Below are 14,302 nucleotides of genomic sequence, written 5' to 3'. Positions count from 1 at the left end.
GTCATCTGTCATCTGTCATCTGTCATCTGTCATCTGTCATCTGTCATCTGTCATCAGTCATCTGTCATCTGTCATCTGTCATCTGTCATCTGTCATCTGTCATTTGTCATCTGTCATCTGTCATCTGTCATCTATCATCTGTCATCCGTCATCTGCAATATGTCATATGTCATCTGTCATCGGTCATCTGTCATCTGTCATCTGTCATCTGTCATCTGTCATCTGTCATCTGTCATCTGTCATCTGTCATCTGTCATCTGTCATCTGTCATCTGTCATCTGTCATCTGTCATCTGTCATCTGTCATCTGTCATCTGTCATCTGTCATCTGTCATCTGTCATCTGTCATCTGTCATCTGTCATCTGTCATCTGTCATCTGTCATCTGTCATCTGTCATCTGTCATCTGTCAACTGTCATCTGTCATATATCATCTGTCATCTGTCATCTGTCATCTGTCATCTGTCATCTGTCATCTGTCATCTGTCATCTGTCATCTGTCAGCTGTCAGCTGCCATGTGTCATGTGTCATCTGTCATCTGACATTTGTCATCTGTCATCTGTCATCTGTCATTTGTCATCTGTCATCTGTCATCTGTCATCTGTCATCTGTCATCTGTCATCTGTCATCTGTCATCTGTCATCTGTCATCTGTCATCTGTCATCTGTCATCTGTCATCTGTCATCTGTCATCTGTCATCTGTCATCTGTCATCTGTCATCTGTCATCTGTCATCCGTCATCTGATATGTGTCATCTGTCATCTGTCATCCGTCATCCGTCATCCGTCATCCGTCATCTGTCATCTGTCATCTGTCATCCGTCATCTGTCATCTGTCATCTGTCATCCTTCATCTGTCATGTGTCATCTGTCATCTGTCATCTGTCATCTGTCATCTGTCATCTGTCATCTGTCATCCGTCATCTGTCATCTGTCATCTGTCATCTGTCATCTGTCATCTGTCATCTGTCATCTGTCATCTGTCATCTGTCATCTGTCATCTGTCATCTGTCATTTGTCATCTGTCATCTGTCATCCGTCATCTGTCATCTGTCATCTGTCATCTGTCATCTGTCATCTGTCATCTGTCATCTGTCATTTGTCATCTGTCATCTGTCATCTGTCATCTGTCATCTATCATCTGTCATCTGTCATCTGTCATCTGTCATCTGTCATCCGTCATCTGTCATCTGTCATCTGACATATGTCATCTGTCATCTGTCATGTGTCATGTGTCATCTGTCATCTGTCATCTGTCGTCTGTCAACTGTCATCTGTCATCTGTCATCTGTCATCTGTCATCTGTCATCTGTCATCTGTCATCTGTCATCTGTCATCTGTCATCTGTTATCTGTTATCTGTTATCTGTCATTTGTCATCTGTCATCTGTCATTTGTCATGTGTCATCTGTCATCTGTCGTCTGTCAACTGTCATCTGTCATCTGTCATCTGTCATCTGTCATCTGTCATCTGTCATCTGTCATCTGTCATCTGTCATCTGTCATCTGTCATCTGTCATCTGTCATCTGTCAACTGTCATCTGTCATATATCATCTGTCATCTGTCATCTGTCATCTGTCATCTGTCATCTGTCATCTGTCAGCTGTCAGCTACCATGTGTCATGTGTCATCTGTCATCTGACATTTGTCATCTGTCATCTGTAATCTGTCATCTGTCATTTGTCATCTGTCATCTGTCATCTGTCATCTCTCATCTGTCATCTGTCATCTGTCATCTGTCATCTGTCATCTGTCATCTGTCATCTGTCATCTGTCATCTGTCATCTGTCATCTGTCATCTGTCATCTGTCATCTGTCATCTGTCATCTGTCATCTGTCATCTGTCATCTATCATCTGTCATCTGTCATCTGATATGTGTCATCTGTCATCCGTCATCCGTCATCCGTCATCCGTCATCTGTCATCTGTCATCTGTCATCCGTCATCTGTCATCTGTCATCTGTCATCCTTCATCTGTCATGTGTCATCTGTCATCTGTCATCTGTCATCTGTCATCTGTCATCTGTCATCCGTCATCTGTCATCTGTCATCTGTCATCTGTCATCTGTCATCTGTCATCTGTCATCTGTCATCTGTCATCTGTCATCTGTCATCTGTCATCTGTCATCTGTCATCCGTCATCTGTCATCTGTCATCTGTCATCTGTCATCTGTCATCTGTCATCTGTCATTTGTCATCTGTCATCTGTCATCTGTCATCTGTCATTTGTCATCTGTCATGTGTCATCTGTCATCTGTCATCTATCATCTGTCATCTGTCATCTGTCATCTGTCATCTGTCATCCGTCATCTGTCATCTGTCATCTGACATATGTCATCTGTCATCTGTCATGTGTCATGTGTCATCTGTCATCTGTCGTCTGTCAACTGTCATCTGTCATCTGTCATCTGTCATCTGTCATCTGTCATCTGTCATCTGTCATCTGTCATCTGTCATCTGTCATCTGTTATCTGTTATCTGTTATCTGTCATTTGTCATCTGTCATCTGTCATTTGTCATGTGTCATCTGTCATCTGTCGTCTGTCAACTGTCATCTGTCATCTGTCATCTGTCATCTGTTATCTGTTATCTGTTATCTGTCATTTGTCATCTGTCATCTGACATCTGTCATCTGTCATCTGTCATCTGTCATCTGTCATCTGTCATCTGTCATCTGTCATCTGTCATCTGTCATCTGTCATCTGTCATCTGTCATCTGTCATCTGTCATCTGTCATCTGTCATCTGTCATCTGTCATCTGTCATCTGTCATCTGTCATCTGTCATCTGTCATCTATCATCTGTCATCTGTCATCTGTCATCTGCCATGTGTCATGTGTCATCTGTCATCTGCAATGTGTCATGTGTCATCTGTCATCTGGCATCTGTCATCTGTCATCTGTCATCTGTCATCTGTCATTTGTCATCAGTCATCTGTCATCTGTCATCTGTCATCTGTCATCTGTCATCTGTCATTTGTCATCTGTCATCTGTCATCTGTCATCTATCATCTGTCATCTGTCATCTGCAATATGTCATGTGTCATCTGTCATCGGTCATCTGTCATCTGTCATTTGTCATCTGTCATCTGTCATCTGTCATCTGTCATCTGTCATCTGTCATCTGTCATCTGTCATCTGTCATCTGTCATCTGTCATCTGTCATCTGTCATCTGTCATCTGTCATCTGTCATCTGTCATCTGTCATCTGTCATCTGTCATCTGTCATCTGTCATCTGTCATCTGTCATCTGTCATCTGTCATCTGTCATCTGTCATCTGTCATGTGTCATCTGTCATCTGTCATCTGTCATCTGTCATCTGTCATCTGTCATCTGTCATCTGTCATCTGTCATCTGTCATCTGTCATATATCATCTGTCATCTGTCATCTGTCATCTGTCATCTGTCATCTGTCATCTGTCATCTGTCATCTGTCATCTGTCAGCTGTCATCTGCCATGTGTCATCTGTCATCTGTCATCTGTCATCTGTCATCTGTCATCTGTCATCTGTCATCTGTCATCTGTCATCTGTCATCTGTCATCTGTCATCTGTCATCTGTCATCTGTCATCTGTCATCTGTCATCTGTCATCTGTCATCTGTCATCCGTAATCCGTCATCCGTCATCTGTCATCTGTCATCTGTCATCCGTCATCTGTCATCTGTCATCTGTCATCTGTCATCTGTCATCTGTCATGTGTCATTTGTCATCTGTCATCTGTCATCTGTCATCTGTCATCTGTCATCTGTCATCTGTCATCTGTCATCTGTCATCTGTCATCTGTCATCTGTCATCCGTCATCTGTCATCTGTCATCTGTCATCTGTCATCTGTCATCTGTCATCTGTCATCTGTCATCTGTCATCTGTCATCTGTCATCTGTCATCTGTCATCTGTCATCTGTCATCTGTCATCTGTCATCTGTCATCTGTCATCTGTCATCTGTCATCTGTCATCTGTCATCTGTCATCTGTCATCTGTCATCTGTCATCTGTCATCTGTCATCTGTCATCTGTCATCTGTCATCTGTCATCTGTCATCTGTCATCTGTCATCTGTCATCTGTCATCTGTCATCTGTCATCTGTCATCTGTCATCTGTCATCTGTCATCTGTCATCTGTCATCTGTCATCTGTCATTTGTCATCTGTCATCTGTCATCTGTCATCTATCATCTGTCATCTGTCATCTGCAATATGTCATGTGTCATCTGTCATCGGTCATCTGTCATCTGTCATTTGTCATCTGTCATCTGTCATCTGTCATCTGTCATCTGTCATCTGTCATCTGTCATCTGTCATCTGTCATCCGTCATCTGTCATCTGTCATATATCATCCGTCATCTGTCATCTGTCATCTGTCATCTGTCATCTGTCATCTGTCATGTGTCATCTGTCATCTGTCATCTGTCATCTGTCATCTGTCATATGTCATCTGTCATCTGTCATCTGTCATCTGTCATCTGTCATCTGTCATCTGTCATCTGTCATCTGTCATCTGTCATCTGTCATTTGTCATTTGTCACCTTCATCTGTCATCTGTCATCTGTCATCTGTCATCTGTCATCTGTCATCTGTCATCTGTCATCTGTCATTTGTCATCTTTCATCAGTCATATGTCATCTGTCATCTGTCATCTGTCATCCGTCATCTGTCATCTGTTACCTGTCATCTTTCATCAGTCACCTGTCATCTGTCATCTATCATCTGTCATCTGTCATCTGTAATCTGTCATCTGTCATCTGTCATGTGTCATCTGTCATCTGTCATCTGTCATCTGTCATCTGTCATCTGTCATCTGTCATCTGTCATATGTCATCTGTCATCTGTCATCTGTCAACTGTCATCTGTCATCTGTCATCTGTCATCTGTCATCTGTCATCTGTCATTTGTCATTTGTCACCTGTCATCTGTCATCTGTCATCTGTCATCTGTCATCTGTCATCTGTCATCTGTCATCTGTCATCTGTCATCTGTCATCTGTCATTTGTCATCTTTCATCAGTCATCTGTCATCTGTCATCTGTCATCTGTCATCTGTCATCTGTCATCCGTCATCTGTCATCTGTCATCTGTCATCTGTCATCTGTCATCTGTCATATGTCATCTGTCATCTGTCATCCGTCATCCGTCATCTGTCATCTGTCATCTGACATCTGTCATCTGTCATCTGTCATCTGTCATCTGTCATCTGTCATCTGTCATCTGTCATCTGTCATCTGTCATCTGTCATCTGTCATCTGTCATCTGTCATCTGTCATCTGTCATTTGTCATCTGTAATCTGTCATCTGTCATCCGTCATCTGTCATCTGTCATCTATCATCTGTCATCTGTCATCTATCATCTGTCATCTGTCATCTGTCATCTGTCATCTGTCATCTGTCATCTGTCATCTGTCATCTGTCATCTGTCATCTGTCATCTGTCATCTGTCATCTGTCATCTGTCATCTGTCATCTGTCATCTGTCATTTGTCATCTGTCATCTGTAATCTGTCATCTGACATCTGTCATCTGTCATCTATCATCTGTCATCTGTCATCTGCTATCTGTCATCTGTCATCTGTCATCTGTCATCTGTCATCTGTCATCTGTCATCTGTCATCTGTCATCTGTCATCTGTCATCTGTCATCTGTCATCTGTCATCTGTCATCTGTCATCTGTCATCTGTCATCTGTCATCTGACATCTGTCATCTGTCATCTGTCATCTGTCATCTGTCATCTGTCATCTGTCATCTGTCATCTGTCATCTGTCATCTGTAATCTGTCATCCGTCATCTGTCATCTGTCATCTGTCATCTGTCATCTGTCATCTGTCATCTGTCATCTGTCATCTGACATCTGTCATCTGTCATCTGTCATCTGTCATTTGTCATCTGTAATCTGTCATCTGTCATCCGTCATCTGTCATCTGTCATCTGTCATCTGTCATCTGTCATCTGTCATCTGTCATCTATCATCTATCATCTGTCATCTGTCATCTGTCATCTGTCATCTGTCATCTGTCATCTGTCATCTGTCATCTGTCATCTGTCATCTGTCATCCGTCATCCGTCATCTGTCATCTGTCATCTGTCATCTGTCATCTGTCATCTATCATCTGTCATCTGTCATCTGTCATCTGTCATCTGTCATCTGTCATCTGTCATCTGTCATCTGTCATCTATCATCTGTCATCTGTCATCTATCATCTGTCATCTGTCATCTGTCATCTGTCATCTGTCATCTGTCATCTGTCATCTGTCATCTGTCATCTGTCATCTGTCATCTGTCATCTGTCATCTGTCATCTGACATCTGTCATCTGTCATCTGTCATCTGTCATCTGTCATCTGTCATCTGTCATCTGTCATCTGTCATCTGTCATCTGTCATCTGTCATCTGTCATCTGTCATTTGTCATCTGTAATCTGTCATCTGTCATCCGTCATCCGTCATCTGTCATATGTCATCTGTCATCTGTCATCTGTCATCTGTCATCTATCACCTGTCATCTGTCATCTGTCATCTGTCATCTGTCATCTATCATCTGTCATCTGTCATCTGTCATCTGACATCTGTCATCTGTCATCTGTCATCTGTCATCTGTCATCTGTCATCTGTCATCTGTCATCTGTCATCTGTCATCTGTCATCTGTCATCTGTCATCTGTCATCTGTCATCTGTCATCTGTCATCTGTCATCTGTCATCTGTCATCTGTCATCTGTCATCTGTCATCTGTCATCTGTCATCTGTCATCTGTCATCTGTCATTTGTCATCTGTCATCTGTCATCTGTCATCTGTCATCTGTCAACTGTCATCTGTCATCTGTCATCTGTCATCTGTCATCTGTCATCTGTCATCTGTCATCTGTCATCTGTCATTTGTCATCTGTCATCTGTCATCTGTCATCTGTCATCTGTCATCTGCCATGTGTCATCTGTCATCTGTCATCTGCCATGTCTCATCTGTAATCTTTCATCTTTCATATGTCATCCTTCATCTGACATCTGTCATCTGTCATCTGACATCTGTAATCTGTCATCTGTCATCTGCCATGTGTCATGTGTCATCTGTCATCTGTCATCTTACATCTGTCATCTGTCATCTATCATATGTCATCTGTCATCTGTCATCTGTCATCCGTCATCTGTCATCTGTCATCTGTCGTCTGTCATCTGTCATCTGTCATCTGTCATCTGTCATCTGTCATCTGTCATCTGTCATCTGTCATCTGTCATCTGTCATCTGTCATCTGTCATCTGTCATCTGTCATCTGTTATCTGTCAACTGTCATCTGCCATGTGTCATGTGTCATCTGTCATCCGTCATCTGTCATCTGTCATCTGTCATCTGTCATTTGTCATCTGTCATCTGTCATCTGTCATTTGTCATCTGTCATCTGTCATCTGTTATCTGTCATCTGTCATCTGTCATCTGTCATCTGTCATCTGTCATCTGTCATCTGTCATCTGTCATCCGTAATCCGTCATCCGTCATCTGTCATCTCTCGTCTGTCATCTGTTATCTATCATCTGTCGTCTGTCATCTGCCATGTGTCATCTGTCATCTGTCATCTGTCATCTGTCATCTGCCATGTGTCATGTGTCATATGTCATCTGTCATTTGTCATCTGTCATCTGTCATCTGTCATCTCTCGTCTGTCATCTGTCATCTGTCATCTGTCATCTGTCATCTGTCATCTGTCATCTGTCATTTGTCATCTGTCATCTGTCATCTGTCATCTGTCATCTGCCATGTGTCATCTGTCATCTGCCATGTCTCATCTGTAATCTTTCATCTTTCATATGTCATCCTTCATCTGACATCTGTCATCTGTCATCTGACATCTGTAATCTGTCATCTGTCATCTGCCATGTGTCATGTGTCATCTGTCATCTGTCATCTTACATCTGCCATCTGTCATCTATCATATGTCATCTGTCATCTGTCATCCGTCATCTGTCATCTGTCATCTGTCATCTGTCATCTGTCATCTGTCAACTGTCATCTGCCATGTGTCATGTGTCATCTGTCATCCGTCATCTGTCATCTGTCATCTGTCATCTGTCATGTGTCATCTGTCATCTGTCATCTGTCATCTGTCATCTGTCATCTGTCATCTGTCATCTGACATCTGTAATCTGTCATCTGTCATCTGCCATGTGTCATGTGTCATCTGTCATCTGTCATCTTACATCTGTCATCTGTCATCTATCATATGTCATCTGTCATCTGTCATCTGTCATCCGTCATCTGTCATCTGTCATCTGTCATCTGTCATCTGTCATCTGTCATCTGTCATCTGTCATCTGTCAACTGTCATCTGCCATGTGTCATTTGTCATCTGTCATCCGTCATCTGTCATCTGTCATCTGTCATCTGTCATGTGTCATCTGTCATCTGTCATCTGTCATCTGTCATCTGTCATCTGTCATCTGTCATCTGTCATCTGTCATCTCTCATCTGTCATCTGTCATCTGTCATTTGTCATCTGTTATCTGTCATCTGTCATCTCTCGTCTGTCATCTGTCATCTATCATCTGTCGTCTGTCATCTGTCATATGTCATCTGTCATCTGTCATCTGTCATCTGCCATGTGTCATGTGTCATGTGTCATCTGTCATTTGTCATCTGTCATCTGTCATCTGTCATCTGTCATCTCTCGTCTGTCATCTGTCATCTGTCATCTGTCATCTGTCATCTGTCATCTGTCATCTGTCATCTGTCATCTGTCATCTGTCATTTGTCATCTGTCACCTGTCATCTATCATCTGTCATCTGTCAGCTGCCATGTGTCATGTGTCATCTGTCATCTGACATTTGTCATCTGCCATCTGTCATCTGTCATCTGTCATCTGTCATCCGTCATCTGTCATCTGTCATCTGCCATGTGTCATCTGTCATCTGTCATCTGTCATCTGTCATCTGTCATCTGTCATCTGTCATCTGTCATCTGTCATCTGTCATCTGTCATCTGTCATCTGTCATCTGTCATCTGTTATCTGTCATCTGTCATCTGTCATCTGTCATCTGTCATCTGTCATCTGTCATCTGTCATCTGTCATCTATCATCTGTCATCTGTCATCTGCCATGTGTCATCTGTCATCTGTCATCTATCATCTGTCATCTGTCATCTGTCATCTGTCATCTGTCATCTGTCATCTGTCATCTGTCATCTGTCATCTGTCATCTCTCGTCTGTCATCTGTCATCTCTCGTCTGTCATCTGTCATCTATCATCTGTCATCTGTCATCTGTCATCTGTCATCTGTCATCTGTCATCTGTCATCTGTCATCTGTCATCTGTCATCTGTCATCTGTCATCTGTGATCTGTCATCTGTCATCTGTCATCTGTCATCTATCATCTGTCATCTGTCATCTGTCATCTGCCATGTGTCATGTGTCATCTGTCATCTGCAATGTGTCATGTGTCATCTGTCATCTGTCATCTGGCATCTGTCATCTTTCATCTGTCATCTGTCATCTGTCATCTGTCATCTGAAATCTGTCATCAGTCATCTGTCATCTGTCATCTGTCATCTGTCATCTGTCATCTGTCATTTGTCATCTGTCATCTGTCATCTGTCATCTATCATCTGTCATCTGTCATCTGCAATATGTCATGTGTCATCTGTCATCGGTCATCTGTCATCTGTCATTTGTCATCTGTCATCTGTCATCTGTCATCTGTCATCTGTCATCTGTCATCTGTCATCTGTCATCTGTCATCTGTCATCTGTCATCTGTCATCTGTCATCTGTCATCTGTCATCTGTCATCTGTCATCTGTCATCTGTCATCTGTCATCTGTCATCTGTCATCTGTCATCTGTCATCTGTCATCTGTCATCTGTCATCTGTCATCTGCCATCTGTCATCTGTCATCTGTCATATATCATCTGTCATCTGTCATCTGTCATCTGTCATCTGTCATCTGTCATCTGTCAGCTGTCATCTGTCATCTGTCATCTGTCATCTGTCATCTGTCATCTGTCATCTGTCATCCGTAATCCGTCATCCGTCATCTGTCATCTCTCGTCTGTCATCTGTCATCTATCATCTGTCGTCTGTCATCTGCCATGTGTCATTTGTCATCTGTCATCTGTCATCTGTCATCTGCCATGTGTCATGTGTCATGTGTCATCTGTCATTTGTCATCTGTCATCTGTCATCTGTCATCTGTCATCTGTCATCTGTCATCTGTCATCTGTCATCTGTCATCTGTCATCTGTCATCTGTCATCTGTCATCTGTCATCTGTCATCTGTCATCTGTCATCTGTCATCTGTCATCTATCATCTGTCATCTGTCATCTGTCATCTGCCATGTGTCATGTGTCATCTGTCATCTGCAATGTGTCATCTGTCATCTGTCATCTGGCATCTGTCATCTGTCATCTGTCATCTGTCATCTGTCATCTGTCATCTGTCATCTGTCATCTGTCATCTGTCATCTGTCATCTGTCATCTGTCATCTGTCATCTGTCATCTATCATCTGTCATCTGTCATCTGTCATCTGCCATGTGTCATGTGTCATCTGTCATCTGCAATGTGTCATCTGTCATCTGTCATCTGGCATCTGTCATCTGTCATCTGTCATTTGTCATCTGTCATCTGTCATCTGTCATCTGTCATCTGTCATCTGTCATCTGTCATCCGTAATCCGTCATCCGTCATCTGTCATCTCTCGTCTGTCATCTGTTATCTATCATCTGTCGTCTGTCATCTGCCATGTGTCATCTGTCATCTGTCATCTGTCATCTGTCATCTGCCATGTGTCATGTGTCATATGTCATCTGTCATTTGTCATCTGTCATCTGTCATCTGTCATCTCTCGTCTGTCATCTGTCATCTGTCATCTGTCATCTGTCATCTGTCATCTGTCATCTGTCATTTGTCATCTGTCATCTGTCATCTGTCATCTGTCATCTGCCATGTGTCATCTGTCATCTGCCATGTCTCATCTGTAATCTTTCATCTTTCATATGTCATCCTTCATCTGACATCTGTCATCTGTCATCTGACATCTGTAATCTGTCATCTGTCATCTGCCATGTGTCATGTGTCATCTGTCATCTGTCATCTTACATCTGCCATCTGTCATCTATCATATGTCATCTGTCATCTGTCATCCGTCATCTGTCATCTGTCATCTGTCATCTGTCATCTGTCATCTGTCAACTGTCATCTGCCATGTGTCATGTGTCATCTGTCATCCGTCATCTGTCATCTGTCATCTGTCATCTGTCATGTGTCATCTGTCATCTGTCATCTGTCATCTGTCATCTGTCATCTGTCATCTGTCATCTGACATCTGTAATCTGTCATCTGTCATCTGCCATGTGTCATGTGTCATCTGTCATCTGTCATCTTACATCTGTCATCTGTCATCTATCATATGTCATCTGTCATCTGTCATCTGTCATCCGTCATCTGTCATCTGTCATCTGTCATCTGTCATCTGTCATCTGTCATCTGTCATCTGTCATCTGTCAACTGTCATCTGCCATGTGTCATTTGTCATCTGTCATCCGTCATCTGTCATCTGTCATCTGTCATCTGTCATGTGTCATCTGTCATCTGTCATCTGTCATCTGTCATCTGTCATCTGTCATCTGTCATCTGTCATCTGTCATCTCTCATCTGTCATCTGTCATCTGTCATTTGTCATCTGTTATCTGTCATCTGTCATCTCTCGTCTGTCATCTGTCATCTATCATCTGTCGTCTGTCATCTGTCATATGTCATCTGTCATCTGTCATCTGTCATCTGCCATGTGTCATGTGTCATGTGTCATCTGTCATTTGTCATCTGTCATCTGTCATCTGTCATCTGTCATCTCTCGTCTGTCATCTGTCATCTGTCATCTGTCATCTGTCATCTGTCATCTGTCATCTGTCATCTGTCATCTGTCATCTGTCATTTGTCATCTGTCACCTGTCATCTATCATCTGTCATCTGTCAGCTGCCATGTGTCATGTGTCATCTGTCATCTGACATTTGTCATCTGCCATCTGTCATCTGTCATCTGTCATCTGTCATCCGTCATCTGTCATCTGTCATCTGCCATGTGTCATCTGTCATCTGTCATCTGTCATCTGTCATCTGTCATCTGTCATCTGTCATCTGTCATCTGTCATCTGTCATCTGTCATCTGTCATCTGTCATCTGTCATCTGTCATCTGTCATCTGTCATCTGTCATCTGTCATCTGTCATCTGTCATCTGTCATCTGTCATCTGTCATCTATCATCTGTCATCTGTCATCTGCCATGTGTCATCTGTCATCTGTCATCTATCATCTGTCATCTGTCATCTGTCATCTGTCATCTGTCATCTGTCATCTGTCATCTGTCATCTGTCATCTGTCATCTCTCGTCTGTCATCTGTCATCTCTCGTCTGTCATCTGTCATCTATCATCTGTCATCTGTCATCTGTCATCTGTCATCTGTCATCTGTCATCTGTCATCTGTCATCTGTCATCTGTCATCTGTCATCTGTCATCTGTGATCTGTCATCTGTCATCTGTCATCTGTCATCTATCATCTGTCATCTGTCATCTGTCATCTGCCATGTGTCATGTGTCATCTGTCATCTGCAATGTGTCATGTGTCATCTGTCATCTGTCATCTGGCATCTGTCATCTTTCATCTGTCATCTGTCATCTGTCATCTGTCATCTGAAATCTGTCATCAGTCATCTGTCATCTGTCATCTGTCATCTGTCATCTGTCATCTGTCATTTGTCATCTGTCATCTGTCATCTGTCATCTATCATCTGTCATCTGTCATCTGCAATATGTCATGTGTCATCTGTCATCGGTCATCTGTCATCTGTCATTTGTCATCTGTCATCTGTCATCTGTCATCTGTCATCTGTCATCTGTCATCTGTCATCTGTCATCTGTCATCTGTCATCTGTCATCTGTCATCTGTCATCTGTCATCTGTCATCTGTCATCTGTCATCTGTCATCTGTCATCTGTCATCTGTCATCTGTCATCTGTCATCTGTCATCTGTCATCTGTCATCTGTCATCTGTCATCTGCCATCTGTCATCTGTCATCTGTCATATATCATCTGTCATCTGTCATCTGTCATCTGTCATCTGTCATCTGTCATCTGTCAGCTGTCATCTGTCATCTGTCATCTGTCATCTGTCATCTGTCATCTGTCATCTGTCATCTGTCATCCGTAATCCGTCATCCGTCATCTGTCATCTCTCGTCTGTCATCTGTCATCTATCATCTGTCGTCTGTCATCTGCCATGTGTCATTTGTCATCTGTCATCTGTCATCTGTCATCTGCCATGTGTCATGTGTCATGTGTCATCTGTCATTTGTCATCTGTCATCTGTCATCTGTCATCTGTCATCTGTCATCTGTCATCTGTCATCTGTCATCTGTCATCTGTCATCTGTCATCTGTCATCTGTCATCTGTCATCTGTCATCTGTCATCTGTCATCTGTCATCTGTCATCTATCATCTGTCATCTGTCATCTGTCATCTGCCATGTGTCATGTGTCATCTGTCATCTGCAATGTGTCATCTGTCATCTGTCATCTGGCATCTGTCATCTGTCATCTGTCATCTGTCATCTGTCATCTGTCATCTGTCATCGGTCATCTGTCATCTGTCATCTGTCATCTGTCATCTGTCATCTGTCATCGGTCATCTGTCATCTGTCATTTGTCATCTGTCATCTGTCATCTGTCATCTGTCATCTGTCATCTGTCATCTGTCATCTGTCATCTGTCATCTGTCATCTGTCATCTGTCATCTGTCATCCGTCATCTGTCATCTGTCATCTGTCGTCTGTCATCTGTCATCTGTCATCTGTCATCTGTCATCTGTCATATGTCATATGTCATCTGTCATCTGTCATCTGTCATCTGTCATCTGTCATCTGTCATCTGTCATCTGTCATCTGTCATCTGTCATCTGTCATCTGTCAACTGTCATCTGCCATGTGTCATGTGTCATCTGTCATCCGTCATCTGTCATCTGTCATCTGTCATTTGTCATCTGTCATCTGTCATCTGTCATTTGTCATCTGTCATCTGTCATCTGTCATCTGTCATCTGTCATCTGTCATCTGTCATCCGTAATCCGTCATCCGTCATCTGTCATCTCTCGTCTGTCATCTGTCATCTATCATCTGTCGTCTGTCATCTGCCATGTGTCATCTGTCATCTGTCATCTGTCATCTGTCATCTGCCATGTGTCATGTGTCATGTGTCATCTGTCATTTGTCATCTGTCATCTGTCATCTGTCATCTCTCGTCTGTCATCTGTCATCTGTCATCTGTCATCTGTCATCTGTCATTTGT

The sequence above is a fragment of the Condylostylus longicornis genome, unplaced genomic scaffold (genome assembly GCF_029603195.1).
Source record: "Condylostylus longicornis isolate FDR11 unplaced genomic scaffold, ASM2960319v2 ptg000073l, whole genome shotgun sequence".
Classification (NCBI taxonomy): Eukaryota; Metazoa; Arthropoda; class Insecta; order Diptera; family Dolichopodidae; genus Condylostylus; species Condylostylus longicornis.
Note: the sequence above shows the minus strand (reverse complement) of the source record.